The sequence below is a fragment of the Prionailurus viverrinus genome, chromosome X (genome assembly GCF_022837055.1).
Source record: "Prionailurus viverrinus isolate Anna chromosome X, UM_Priviv_1.0, whole genome shotgun sequence".
Lineage (NCBI taxonomy): Eukaryota > Metazoa > Chordata > Mammalia > Carnivora > Felidae > Prionailurus > Prionailurus viverrinus.
The window spans coordinates 106,277,046-106,292,393 of record NC_062579.1 but is presented as its reverse complement, the minus strand read 5'-3'; positions in this window follow the sequence as shown (position 1 = coordinate 106,292,393).

Sequence of the window (15,348 nt, the reverse complement as noted above, 5' to 3'; positions counted from 1 at the left end):
GGGGAAATAAGGAGGTGAGATCTAGAACTGGACTGAGAAGCAAGAAATCGCCATCCTCCCCAGTGCATGGTCACCACAACACTAAGAAGTAAGCACTCTTCCAGGTTGTGCCTTCCATGGCTACAAGAGAAGGGAATCTCAGTCTTGTTTCTCCAGCAACCCACTCCCTCCCCAGGCCCATGCAGTCTGGTTCTTCTCCTCAGCACTCCATGAAAACTGTTCTGAGGGCCTCAGTGGCCTACTTCTGGCCAAATCCAAATTCCCTCTTCTGCATTTCCCTCTGTTGTCGGTGGAGCTATTTGTCACTTACCTTTCTAAGCTCCCGCCCCCTCGCCTTTCATCATCTGCCACGTCCACCTTCTTCCTAACTTTTGGATCATTTGTTTTTATCTTCAGTGGCTCCTAAACTTAATCCTAGTCTTGCTCTGTGCCTACCCCTTTTCTATTGCCCCCCAAATGACAAGAGCTGGCGGTTTTTACAGATAAGGAAACTGAAATTCAGAAAGACTAAGTACCTGCCCAAAATTCATAGCGCTAGAGAGAGGCAGGATGGGTATTCAACTTTGGCTCTTATTCTTAATTACTATGCCTCCAACAATCCTTCTCACTACAACTCTGCTCCCTCACTCCCATCATTGGTTTTCGACCAAGGGGAAACAACGTGGCGGACGGCGTCAGCTCCTGAATGCTCAGTACGTTGTCTGTCTGTTTAATCTGACCCCAGAATTAAAGGCTGTATTTCTTCACACCTTCTTTCTGTTTTCCGTCCTCCGACTCTGGGAACATTATGGGTTGAGGAAACTGGAGCCCTAGTTTCAATCCCTCATGAACCAAGGGGCCAGATTTATATAAAACAATACCTCAAAGCGGAGGGAATTAACCTGATGTTGTAATCTTTGTAAAAATATCAAGGTGGAGGTGCCAAGAGCTGACTGCCAGAATGTGCACGGTCTCCTTGGAGACCCCCCGAGTGAGTGACAGCACTAAGGAAGTAGCGTGGGCCATGAGATGCACAACGAACCTGCTGAGCATTACAGATTCTCTGACGATCTGTAACTGATGTGAAAGAGTAAGGCATTGCTGGTTCCTATCGTCTGCACACTCTCTTCTGCAAAGGTCTTATTTTCTCCCCAGACTGGAAGCCCCCAGAGGGCCATGAAAGGGCCCCAGAAAGGCCATGCGGTGTGTGGGAAGAACACAGAACTACAGGGCAGAAGGCCAGGATTCTGGCCCTATTTCCATATCTCATTAACCCTGGGAGATGAGACCGTGGGCATTTTAACCTCTTTCTTCTTTTGGGGGGGGGGGGCCACACTTCCTGCCCTACTTGGTTATTACTGTCATTAGTATTTGCATCCCCCAATAGCACCCAGTTAATGATGGGCATATATCACATATATAAATCAGTGCTAAGATTTGCTCTCAGTTCAAATGAAAGATTTCCATCCATCAGTAAAATTAACAGTTGGGTTAAATTCTTGAAAAAATAGGTCATCAGAAATAGTGTTGAATTTAACCAATCAAGTAATTAGGCGAGCAAGAAATTAACATTTATTGAGTACGTATTTGTGCAAAATAGGGTGAAGCCGTACTGAACAAAGACTGAGCTCCTGCCTGTAAGCTTCTGTGAGATAACCTGGAAAACTAAAACGTACACATTTGAAGCAATTATCAATTATCAACAATAATCAATAATGACAGCAATTATAAATGCTATTTACTCAGGAGTTAGTCTGTGCCAGGAACTGTGCTAAGCACCACACATCTTTGACCTCATTAGGCCCTCACCACCACTCTGAGAAGTATGTCTCTGTTAAATTAGTAATTATGATATTAAGGAAATTTCTTAAGGACCATAAATGAAACTGGGTACAGCATGATGAGAGTTGGTCAGAGTTAATCAGGGAAACGTTCCTAGATGAAGAAAGCTTGAGACAACATTATAAAGAAGGTGAAAGAAAAGAAATGGCACTGGGGTGCCTGGGTGGCTCAGTCGGTTGAGTGTGTCTGACTCTTGATTTCTGCTCAGGTCACGATCTTGCGGTTTGTGGGTTCGAGCCCCACGTTGGGCTCTGTGTTGAGAGTGCAGAGACTGCTTGGATTCTCTCTCTTTCTCTCTCTCAAAATAAATAAATAAAATAAACTTTAAAAAGAAATGGCACCGAGCAGTAAAAATACAATGATGTTCTCAATAGAGGGAAGGCCTAGGTCAAAGGACAGAAGAGGAAACAAACCTTTCCTGTATAAAGACAAGAAAGCAATGGGTTTACTTGATTAGAGATGGAATGAAACGTTGGTGAAAAAGAAAAGAGTTTGCTGAGGATACTTTGGCTTACTTATCTAAAGCTTAAAATGTCCTATACTTTAACGTCACAGGGCTTGGGCACCTCCACGTCTTTATTCATGCCACCACCTCTTCCTGGTACGTCCTTCCTTAACCTTCTCACCTAGTAATAAACCTTCGAGTCGCATCTCTGGCACCACCTCATTTCAGAAAGCCCTCCCTAGCCTGTTCCCCCATTAAGGCCATTTGGGGCACCCCCTTGGGGTTCCCATGGTCCCCTGGGCATACCTCTAACCACATCTCCCAATGTCGAATTTTTATAGTTTTGCATTTTGTATTTAGGTCTGTGATTCATTTTGAGTGATTTTTTTTGTGAAAGCTGTAAGGTCTGTGATCAGATTATTAGTATTTTTGCATGTGTGTGGATGTTCCGTTATTCCAGCACCATTTGTTGAAAAGGCTATCTTTACTCCACTGTATTGTCTTTGCTCAATTTGTTAAAAATCAGTTGACCATACTTTATGTGGGTCTATTTCTAGCCTATCTCCTGTTCCATTGATCTATTTGTCTATCTTTTCACCAACACTCCCACTGTCTTGGTTATAATAATATATATAATGTATAATAAGTCTTGAAGTCAGGTAGCGTCAGGCTTCTTTGTTCTTCTCCTTTAATACTGAGTTGGCTATTCCGGGTCTTTTGACTCTCCATATAGATTTTAGAATCAGTTGCTCAATACCCACAAAATAACTTGCTGGGTGGGATTTTTATTTGAATCTCTAGATCAACTTGAGAAGAAATGACATCTCGACAATATTGAGTCTTCCTATCCATGAACATGAAACATCTCTCCATTTATTTAGCTTTTCTTTAGCATCTTGCATCAGAGTTTTGTAGTTTTCCTCATATAGACCTTGCACATATAGATCATATAGATCTTGTCCATCAGTGCAGCTTGTAGAAAGTCTTGACCAGCCCAACAGGGACCTCTGGCACCATATTTAGACTTATACCTAAAGTATTTCATTTGTCTGTGTGTGTGTGTGTGTGTGTGTGTGTGTGTGTATGTCATATATATAGGTCATATATATATAGGTCATATATATGTATATGTATGTATGTATATGGCAACATGTCTTTATTTCAAATTCCACTTTTTCTTGGCTGGTATATAAGAAAGCAATTGACTTTTATATATCGACCTCATATTCATCAACCTTGCTATATTTGTTTATCAGTTCCAGGAGGGTTGTTAATTCTTTTGGATTTTCTACATAGATAATGTCATCTGCAAATAAAAACAATTTTATTTCTTCCTTCCCAACCTGTATTACCCTTTATTTCCTTCTCATCTTATAGAATTAGCTAGGACTTCCAGTATGATGTTGAAAAGCAATTGTGAGAGGGGACATCCTTGCCTTGTTCCTTATCATAACAGGAAAGCTTTGAGTTTCTCACCACTAAGCATAATGTTAGCTGTAGGTTTCTTGTAGACGTTCTTTATCAAGTTGAGGATGTTTGCCTCTATTCCTAGTTTACTGAGAGTTTTTATCAGTAATGAGGGTTGGATTTGATCAAATGCTTTTTCTGCATCTAGTGATATGATCATGTGATTTTTCTTTACCCTTTTGATCAGTTACACTAATTGATTTCTGAAAGTTGAACCAGCCTTACATACCTGAAGTAAATCCCACTTGGTTATGGTGTATAATTCTTTTTGTACATTGTTGGAATCAATTTGCTAACACTTTGTTGAGGACTTTTGTATGTATATACATAAGAGACATTTGGTCTGGAGTTTTCTTTTCCTGTAATGTCTTCATCTTTTGGTATTAGGGTAAATCTGGTCTCATAGAGTAAGTTAGGAAGTATTTCCTCTGTGTTTATCTTCTGGAAGTGATTGGAAAGAATTGATATGATTTATTCCCTAAGTGTTTGGTACAATTCACCAGAGAACCCATGTGGGCCTGGTACTTTGTTTGAAATTTATTAATTATGGATTCAATCTCTTTAATGGTCATGGGCCTATTTATATTGTCTATTTCTTCTTGTGTATTAGCAGATGGTGTCTTTCAAGGAATTGATCCAATTTCATCTAGGTTATCAAATTTGTGGGCATATAGTTGTTCACAATATTATATTTTTAATATTCATTGAATCTGCAGTGATGTCCCCTCTCTCGTTTCTCATAGTAGTAATTTTTTTTCTTAATTAGCCTGCCTAGAGGTTTATTGATTTTATTGTTCTTTTCAAGGAATTGCTTTGGCTTCCATTGCTATTCTCTATTGATTTCCTATTTTAATTTCATTGATTTCTGCTCTAATTGTTATTCTTTCTTTTCTTCTGCTTGTGATTTAATTTATTCTTTTTCTAGTTTCCTAAAGTGGAAGCTTATTGACTTTAGACTTTTTTTCAATAGATGCATTCAATGCTATAAGTTTCCCTCTAAGCACTGCTTTCACCGCATCCCACAAATTTTGATAAGTTGTATTTTCCTTTCCTTTTAGCGCAAAATATTTTGACATTCCTCTTGAGATTTCTTGTGTTGCTTAGAAGTATATTGTTTAATCTTTAAGCTTTCGGTGAATTTTTGATTTCTAGTTTAATTCCATTCTGGTCATCTGAGAGTATACATGGTATGATTTCTATTCTTTTAAATTTGTTAAGGTACGTTTTATGGCCCCAAATGTAGTCTATTGTGGTGATGTTCCATGTGAGCTTCAGAAAAATATGTCATCTGCTGTTGGTGGATGAAGCAGTGTAGAGATGTCAATTATATCCAGTTAACTGATGATGCTATTGAGTTCAACTGCGTCCTCATTGATTTTCTGCCTCCTGAATCTGCCCATTTCTGATAGAGTTGTGTTGAAGTCTCCAACTAGAAGGGTGGATTCATATATTTCTCCTGGCGGTTCTATCAGGTTTTTTTGCCTCATGTATTTTGTCACTGTGTTGTTCAGTGTATACACAAGGATTATTATGTCTTCTTGAAGTATTGATCTCCTCTACAGTTATGTAATATCCCTCTTTAACCCTGATAACTTTCCTTGTTCTGAAGTCTGCTCTATCTGAAGTAGAGCTATTCCTGCTTTGTTTTGATTACCAGCAAGGTATATCCTTTTACAACCTTTTACTTATAATCTATCTGTGTCTCAATGTTTAAGTGGATTTCTTGTAGAAAACATAGAGTTGGGTCTTGTTGTTTGATCCACTCTGACCATTTCTTTTAATTTGTCTATTTAGGCTACTGACATTTGAAGTGATTACTAATATAGCTGAATTACTATTTGCCATATTTGTTACTGTTTCCTATCTGTAGTTCTTGGTCTTTGTTCTTGTTTCTTTCTCCCATACATGTTTGCTTCTTGTGGTTTTCTTCAAACATTTTCTTGAGGTATAACTGATGAACAAAAAGCTGTACATATTTAATATATATAACTTAATGAGTTTGGAGATAAGACTACACCCATGAAACCATCCTACAGTCTGTGCTATAAACATACCCATCACCTCCAAAAGTTTTATCATTTTTGTTATAAAAAAAAAAAACTTAAGATCTACTCCTCTTAGAAAATTTGTAAGTACACAATACTGTGTTGTTGACTCTAGGCTGTATGCCGTACAGTATATGTCTAGAATTTATTCATCTTGTATTACTGAAACTTTGTACCCTTTTTAAAAATTTTATTTATTTAAATTCAAGTTAGTTAACGTACAGCGTAGTATTGGTTTCATCGACAGAATGGGAGAAGATATTCGCAAATGACATATCGGATAAAGGGTTATGTACCCTTTTATTGATACCTTCCCATTTTCCCCTCCCCCAAGCTTCTAGAAACCACCATTCTACTCTTTGCTTCTATGAATTTGACTATTTTAGATACCTCATATAAGCGGAATCATGTAGTATTTATCCTTCTGTGTCTGGCTTATTTCACTTTGCATAATGTCCTCTGGCTTCATCCATGTTGTCCCAAATAGCAAGATTTCCTTCTTTTTCAAGGTTGAATAACATTCCATTGTATGTACCACTTTTTTTTTTTTAACGTTTATTTATTTTTGAGAGAGAGCGAGCGAGCGAGCGAGCATGAGCAGGGGAGGGGCAGAGAGAGAGGGAGACCCAGAATCCAAAGCAGGCTCCGGGCTCCGAGCTGGCAGCACAGAGCCCGACGCGGGGCTCAAAATCACGAACCGTGAGATCATGACCTGAGCCGAGGTCGGATGCTCAACAGACTGAGCCACCCAGGAGCCCCTATACCACATTTTCTGTATCCGTTCATCCAGTGTTGGACATTTAGGTTGCCTCCGTCCTTATCTATTGTGAATAATGCTTCAGTGATCACGGGAGTACAGATATCTCTTCGACAATCCTGATGCTAATTCCTTTGGATACATACACAGAAGCGGGATTGCTGGAGCTTTTACAGTTTTAATTGAGCATTTTATGGTTTCATTTTCTCTCCTTTCTTAGCATACTGATGACATATATTTTACTTTTTTGAGTGGTTGCCCAAGAGTTTGCAATATACATTCACAACTAATCCTAGTCTACTGTCACAGTGTAAGTACCATAAAATAGCAAAATATTCCTGATTTCTTCCTCCCGTCCATTTTATCATTACTATCATTCATTTCACTTATATATACGCATATGTAATCAAATACATTGCTGCTATTATTATTTTGAACAAACGGCTTTCTGTTGGATCAATCAGGAAGAAGAAAAATGAAAGGTTTTATTCCACCCTCACTTATTTCTCTAATGGTCTCCGTTACATAGATCCAGGTTTCTGACCTAAACAATTTTCCTTCTTTCTGAAGAACTTTTGCCATTTCCTGCAAGGCAGGTCTGCTGATAACAAATTCCCTCAATTTTTGTCTGAGAAAGCCTTTATTTCTCCTTCACTTCTGAAGGGTAATTTCAGAGGGCACAGAATTCTAGCCTGGTGTTTTTCTTCTCTTAACACTTTCAATATTTCACTCCACTACTCTCTTCTGGCTTGCACGGTTTCTGAGAAGTCACTTGTAATTATTATCTTTGCTCCTCTATAGGCAAGGTGTTTTTAAACTGTGGCTTATTTCAAGTTTTCTTTAACTTACATTTCTGCAGCTTGAGTATGATATGCCTAAGTGTATTTGTTATTTGGCATTTATCCCACTTGGTATTTTTGAGCTTCTTGGATCTGTGATTTAGTGTCCGACATTAATTTGGGAAAAACCTCATTATTGCTTCAAATATTGTTTCTGTCCTTTCCTCTCTTCTTCTGGTAGTCCCAGTGTGCATATGTTACACTCTATTTTTTCTAATGTGTATTTATTTTTGGGAGACAGAGTGCGAGCGGGGGAGGGGCAGAGAGAGAGGGAGACACAGAATCCGAAGCAGGCTCCGGGCTCCGAGCTGGCAGCACAGAGCCCGATGCGGGGCTCGAACTCACGGACCGCGAGATCGTGACTGGAGCTGACATCAGTGACAACTGACTGAGCCACCCAGGTGCCCTGCATGTGTTACACTCTTGTAGCTTGTCCTACAGTTCTTAAATATTCTGTTTCTTTCTTTCTTTCTTTCTTTCTTTCTTTCTTTCTTTCAGTCTTTTCTCTCTTTGTTATTCAGTTTTGGAAGCTTGTCATACCATCAACCTCAGAAATGCTTTCCTCAACTGTGTCTAATCTACTAATGAGCCCATCAAAGGTATTCTTTTTTTCTGTTACAGCTGTTTTTTAATCTCTACCATTTCTTTTGTATAATTTCTACTTCTCTGCTTACATTACCCATGTGTTCTCCCATGCCACCTAGCTTTTCCATTAAAGCCCTTACATATAGTTTCTCCTGAGGGTAGACCTTGTTAAGAACGGAGGGCTCTGGTGTGTTTAAAAATGGTTTGGTTTTCCCCTCCACCTGCCAGAAGCCTGAGGGGGTTCCTAATATTCGCTATGAGGACCTGGTCAAGCTCTGGGAAGTAAAACTCATGAAAGTGTGGGAGCTCCGCCATGACTGGATCCCTCTGGAGTTTTTAACTCAGCGTTGCCCACCTCAGTTTACTGCAACTGTAATTCATCAATTACAGTTCAGCTTTCCCTACCCCCGTGCTGGTTCCCATGGAGGATTCTCCTCATGGGCTTCTGCTTCATTAAGTTGCGATTCCCTGACTGTGCCTGTCTGTCTTTCCGATTTGGGGGGCAGAAGTTTGCCCTATGACTTCACCCCTGCCAAAGGATCTAAGAAGTATTGTTGATTTTTTCCAGTTTGTTCAGCTCTTGCTATTAAAACAAAGTGGCAACTTCTAAGCCGTAGTTATTTGTTTTTCCTACCTAAGTATACCCTTATCAACTCAGTCCCCATTTCCTGTGGCAAAGTGATAAACAGATATGTTTATTTTTTAAAGGAAAATGACGCACAACAATAAAGATGAAAATTACAGTCAATTCTTGAGATGATATTTTATTTTCATGAGCATATTTTCCTGTTATTGTACATTTATACTAAGTAAATAACGATGGCATTAACTGGCATTCTTGGTGTGTTTTTGATCATCTTTTTCCAAAAGTGACTGCCAAGAGAACTTCCTAACTAACATCACTTAGCCACTAAATAAGTCTGTTTAGATATTGCTTTCTCTGAAAAAAAAATATAATAGATTCTTTAAGTAATCGTTTCCCTGCTGCATCTTGTTGTAGAAAATGGGGGCGCCTGGGTGGCGCAGTCGGTTAAGCGTCCGACTTCAGCCAGGTCACGATCTCGCGGTCCGTGAGTTCGAGCCCCGCGTCGGGCTCTGGGCTGATGGCTCGGAGCCTGGAGCCTGTTTCCGATTCTGTGTCTCCCTCTCTCTCTCTGCCCCTCCCCCGTTCATGCTCTGTCTCTCTCTGTCCCCCCCCAAAAAATTAAAAAATGTTGAAAAAAAAAATTAAAAAAAAAAAAAAAAAAGAAAATGGGACATGTCTTCAAAATCATGTTTGATGACTCTAGCCTTACCCAGAGCCCTCTGGCTTAGGATTCACATCTGATTTGAGGTTTATTTACAGCCCTATCATACTGGACTGTAATTGACTGTTCACTTGTCTGTCTCCAGACTAGACTGGAGACCCTCAAGGGCATAGGCCGTATCTTATTCATCTCAGTATCTTCCACGCCTTGTACCGTGCCGTGGCCTATAGCTGGATCTCAGGAAACATTTGTTAAATTGGGATGTACTCCCTCTTACCCTTGCCAAATATGCACTCGCTCACTGACTAACTGAACACACATTCATTGTAAAAACGCTCTCTTCTGTAAACAGGAAAGGGGATTTTTCAAGTACAACCTTTTCTGTATAACCTTTTCAAGGAAAAATTTTCACTGTGCATCATTCATTCAGTGACAAAAACTTGTAGTGAGTACATCATATGTGCCAGGAATGATGCTAGGCACTGGGACAATAGTGATAAACAAGACAGATGAGGTCTTTGCTCTTACAGTGAAAGAGACAGACATTAAACAGTTATTTAATCACAGCAGCATGTGTCTCATCACAGCACAGTCACACTGCTTCCAAATTGCCTTTTCCTCATCTGTCTACCTCACTGGACTGCTATGTCCTTAAGGACAAGAGCTCCACCTGCTTTGCTGAGACTCATCCTCATTATCTCCCAGCACAGCGCCTGAACGTAAGAAGAGCCTGACAAATGTTAGGTAAATGAATTAGACAATTAAAGAGTAAGCAATCAAATGAATAGATTATCAGTGATGCCATGTGGTAAGATTAAGTAAGCGATCCTCATACTTTTGCTAAGCAGGTCTTGAATTCATAAACAACAGATACAACTTACAGAATCATAGCCTATGTGGTCACGGCCTATAGAATTTAAGCACACTCCATTCCCATCAAATTATTCTCCTTCCCAGAGGAAGGAGGAGCATAGATTAAAAAGTTAAGGAATACTTGTAAGGAAAGACTCAATAATAATACATAACCGTTACTGAGCATGGACCAAAGTCTACACTAAGAGGTTTACATAGATTATTTCATTAGGCACTTACGACATCTCTTTGATATAGCATAATAATTGTCCTGCTTTAAACATGAAGAAACTGAGGCTCAAGGAACTTCAGTGATCTTTGCATGGTCACACAGCTAGCAAGTAGTGTAACTGGAAATTGAGCTCAGGTCTATCTGTCTCTAAAAGTAGAGCCCTAAAACCCCGTGACAGATGCTCAGCATAACAGACCAGTGGTTCTCAGTGTGAGGAAAGGAAATCAAAATCTACAGAGGGTCACACAGAATATGAAAAAAAACTACGTTCACCTGGTTAAAGTTGCTGTGTTAACAGCACGTATTTATCTCCTTTCCCTCCTAAGAACTCCAAAAATGATGGCAAAGAAATTTTTAAGAAGTCATAAACCTACAAGGACCAAAAAGATGAGGAGAGAAGCCATAAGTGAGTGAAAGATTTCAACCATTCTCAGAAGTAGAGCAGAGAGGAGAAAGCTACAACTTTAAATGCCTGCAGAAAAGGATGCTAGACAAAACCCAGCTAATCTGTTCCGTGAAACCCCTGAGAGGCACCGGTAAGACGGGGGTGAAGTTCAAAACTGAAAATAGGAGGTTGGGTCAATATTTGTATATGGACTGAATACTCTCGGAGGTCCCTGCCATCACCCCAAACGGTCTGGCAAGAAACTAGAGGTTTTATCTCTGGAAACATTAAATGGATAGAGTCAGGACTTAAAAGACACCAAGTATACTGGAGAGCAGAAGGAAGTCTTAAAACAAGAGGTCTTGAAAGTCTGTTCCTGACACTGTGAGACCATGCCCACCCTCGACCGCAGGTTTACCCCTGCTATGCTTCAAAAATGACAGTAGCCAGGCTTATATAAGACATTTCCCCCGAGACATGGAAGAATTTTGTTTTAGAAACTGACCTATCTTGGCAAAAAAGATCTTCACATACTTACATGTGAGATTTGAGGATCCCAATAGAAAATTCTGGCTCCTTGCCAACCTAGACTACCGGTCAACGATCTTCACCTACACAGATTTCCAATAAATGTTTTTGTGCCTCACTCTTAAATATCTACATAGAGCAAAGGGTCATGAGATATTTTAATCCTATTGTTTTTCATCACCTCCTTTGCCCCCCACCCTCACCAAGGCCATCTTCATCTCTCATTTGAATTACTGGAATAATCTCTTAATTGGTTACTCAGCTTCTACCCTTGCCCCATTACAATCTATTCGCAACAGAATCATCAGTGACACTTTTAAGACCTACCCAAATCATGCCACCCCTCTTTATAAAACCCTTCATGGGTTCCCTATCTTGGTCAGAGTAAAAGCCAAAGTCCATTTCCAGGCCCACCAAGGCCTTTGTTTTCCAAACACATTTCCTACTGCTGTTTCCTTTGCTCACAACACTCCGTCCACGCTGGCACCTGGATACTCAATTATAGCAAACATCTTCCCATATCAGTGCCTCTGCACCTGCTCTAGGAGAAAAACAGCTGAAGAGGAAGAGATACGGACCAGCTCATTGTATGAGGCCACTATTACCCTGATACTAAAACAAGACGAAGATTTCAAAAGAAAAAAACCCCACAAACCAATACCTCTTTTAAATACAGATACAAAAAACTCACCACAAAATACTAGCTGACTTCATCCAGTAACATATACAAACATAATGCATATGTTACTCTGCTTTTAGAGACAGATAGACCTAAGATCATCCCTTATGCATGCATAAGGTGCATAAGATCCCTTATCATGCATCATCCCTTTCATGTTTACAGATAGACCATGACTAAGATTTAACCCAAGAATGCAAGGTTGGTTCAACATTAGAAAATCAATGGATGTAATATACCATATTAAAAGAATAAAGGACCAAAAGTACATGATCATCTCAGCAGGTACAGAAAAGTAATTTGACAAAACCCCCCTTTCATAATAAAAAGAAAAGAAAAGAAAAGAAAATCAGCAAACTGGGAATAGAAGTGAACTCCCTCAGTCTGATAAAGGGCACCTATGAAAAATCCACAGCTAACATTATTGAAAAATCCACAGCTAGTATAAAAGAATATATAGTAATCGAGTGTATTTCTATACTCTAGCAATGGATATTTCAAAAAAAGAAATTAGGAAAATAATTCCAACAACAATAGCATTGAAAAGAATAAAGTACTTAGGAATAAATAAAAGAAATGCCTACATTGCCTTGAAGAGATTTTTTGGTAGGAATATGGTCATTAAAGGTGATTCTGAGGAGATCTCAGACTTGTGGGGTTCTACAGGACAGGACAACAGAGCTATCCAGAAGGGAACATGTGTTTTCCTTCAGGAAGAGGGAAGAATGGCCCTGAAAACGATTCACAAACCAGGAAGCCTGCCACTGCCGTCGCAGACCAAGAGGATAAGGCTGTCTTCTCCTCAGTTTCTACAGTCCATGCTGCGGCTGCTGCACAGCACAGGGTCACTGTCCAAGGCAGGAAAGGTGACAATGCTATCCCAGTGGGCCTGAAGGGCAGAGCATTTGGACAAAGAAGATCATTCTTGAGCCTTAAGATCTAAAGGAACTGGCCTGTATCTGGACATAGGGCCTATAAGGAGATAATTAAAGCTAATCAAGTCATAAGGGTGGGACCCCAATCCAATGTTACCAGTGTCCTTATAGGAAAAAAGAGAAAAACCAGGGATCCACACTCACAGAGGAAAGACCGTGTGAGGACATAATGTGAAGGTGACCCATCTGCAAGCCAAGGAAAGAGGCTGTAGGAGAAACCAACCCTGCTGGCACCTTGATCTTGAACCTCCAGCTTCCAGAACTGTGAGAAAATAAATTCACCCGCTCTGTGATATTTTGTTATGGCCACTCTAGCAAACCAATGTAGCCACTATAATCAGGTTTCCTGTAAGTTGTCACCAAAAATACTCCTAACTAATACAACACATCATGGGCAAAGGACTCTATATCTGCATTCGTGTGTGTGTGTGTGTGTGTGTGTGTGTGTGTGTGTGTAAAATCAAAGAAAAAACCCTATAAAATAGCAAAATAATATGAGGACCCTTAAATATATGAAAAATATACTCAACCTCACTCATAATAAAAGAAACATACCTTTAAACCACAATGAGATACAACTTTTTGTCTATCAGTTAACAAAAACAAAAAAAATGCATAATGCATGGGGAAAATGGACATTCTAATACAATGGGTTTTTTAGTTTTTATTTAAATTGCAGTGTAATATTAAGTTCAGGTGTACTATATAGCACTTCAACAATTCTATACGTCACCCGGTACTCAACACAAGTGCCCTCCTTAATCCCCATCACCTATTTAACCCATCCCCTCACCTACTTCCCCCTCTGGTACCTGTCTGTTTGTTCTCTATAGTTACCAGTCTGTTTGGTTTGCCTCTCTTTTTTCCCCCTATATCATTTGTTTTGCTTCTTAAACTCCACATATGAGTGAAATCACATGGGATTTGTCTTTCTGACTTATTTCGCTTAGCATAATATTCTGTAGCTCCATCCATAGTGTTGCAAACGGCAAGATTTCATTCTTTTTATAGCTGAGTAATATGTATATATGTACATGCATACATACATATTGTATACATAAACCACATCTTTATCTTTTTTTAATGTTGGTTTATTTTTGAGAGACAAGGAGAGCAAGCGAGCAAGCAGGGGAGGGGCAGAAAGAGAGAACCTCAAGCAGGTTTTGCACTGCCGATACAAACCCCAATGCGGGGCTCGAACCCACGAACAGTGAGATCATGACCTGAGCTGAAATCAAGAGTCGAACACTTAACTGGCTGAGCCACCCAGGCGCCCCAAACCACATCTTTATGCAGCAGTCAATGGACATTTGGACTCTTTCCATAGTTTGACTAGTGTTGACAATGCTACTATAAACACCAGGGGGCGTGTATCCCTTTGAATCTGTGTTTTTGTATTCTTTGAGTAAATACCTAGTAGCGCAATTGCTGGATCATAGGGTAGTTTTATTTTTAACTTTTTGAGGACCCTGCACACTGTTTTCCAGAGCGGCTGCACCAGTTTGCATTCCCACCAACTATGCAGGAGGGTTCCCTTTTCTCCACTTCCTCACCGACACCTGCTATTTCTTATGTTGTTGATTTTAGCCATTCTGACAGGTGCGAGGTGCTATCACACTGTAGTTTTCATTTGTATTTCCCGGATGATGAGTGACATTGAGCATCTTTTCATGTGTTTGGTGGCCATTTGTATCTCTTCTTTGGAAAAAATGTCTATTCATGTCTTTTGCCCATTTTTTCATTGAATTATTTGGTTTTTTGGGTGTTGGGTTTTATAAGTTCTCTACAGATATTGGATACTAACCCTTTATCAGATATGCCACTTGCAAATACCTTCTCCCAGTCCATAGGTTACCTTTTTCGTTTGGTTGATTGTTTCCTTTGCTGTGCAGAAGTTCTTATTTTGATGTAGTCCCAATACTTTATTTTTGCTTTTGTTTCCCTTACCTTAGGAGACATATCTAGCAAGAAGTTGCTCTGGCCAGCGTCAAAGAGGTTACTCCCTGTGTTCTCCTCTAGGATTTTCATGGTTTCCTATTTCACATTTAGGTCTTTAATGCATTTTGAATTTATTCTTGTGTAGGGTTTAAGAAAGTGGTCCGGTTTCATTCTTTTGCATGTTGCTGTCCAGTTTTCCCAACACCATTTGTTGAAGAGACTGTCTTTTCCTGATCTGTCAAAGATTAGTTGACCCTATAGTTGTAGGCTCTAATACATTGTTGATAGAAGAATAAGTCTGAGCAATCTTTAGGGGGGGAAATGTATTAAAATCTGCAAAAGTATAAAATGCGCATATCCTGGGGTGCCTGGGTGGCTCAGTCGGTCAGGTGTCCGACTTCAGCTCAGTTCATGATCTCGCAGTCTGAGTTCAAGCCCCACATCAAATAGCTCAGAGCCTGGAGCCTGGTTTGGATTCTGTGTCTCCCTCTCTCTCTGCCCCTCCTCTACTTGTACTGCCTCTCTCTCTCTCTCTCTCTCTCTCTCTCTCTCTCTCTCTCTCAAAAACAAATAAACCTAAAAAAAATGAAAAT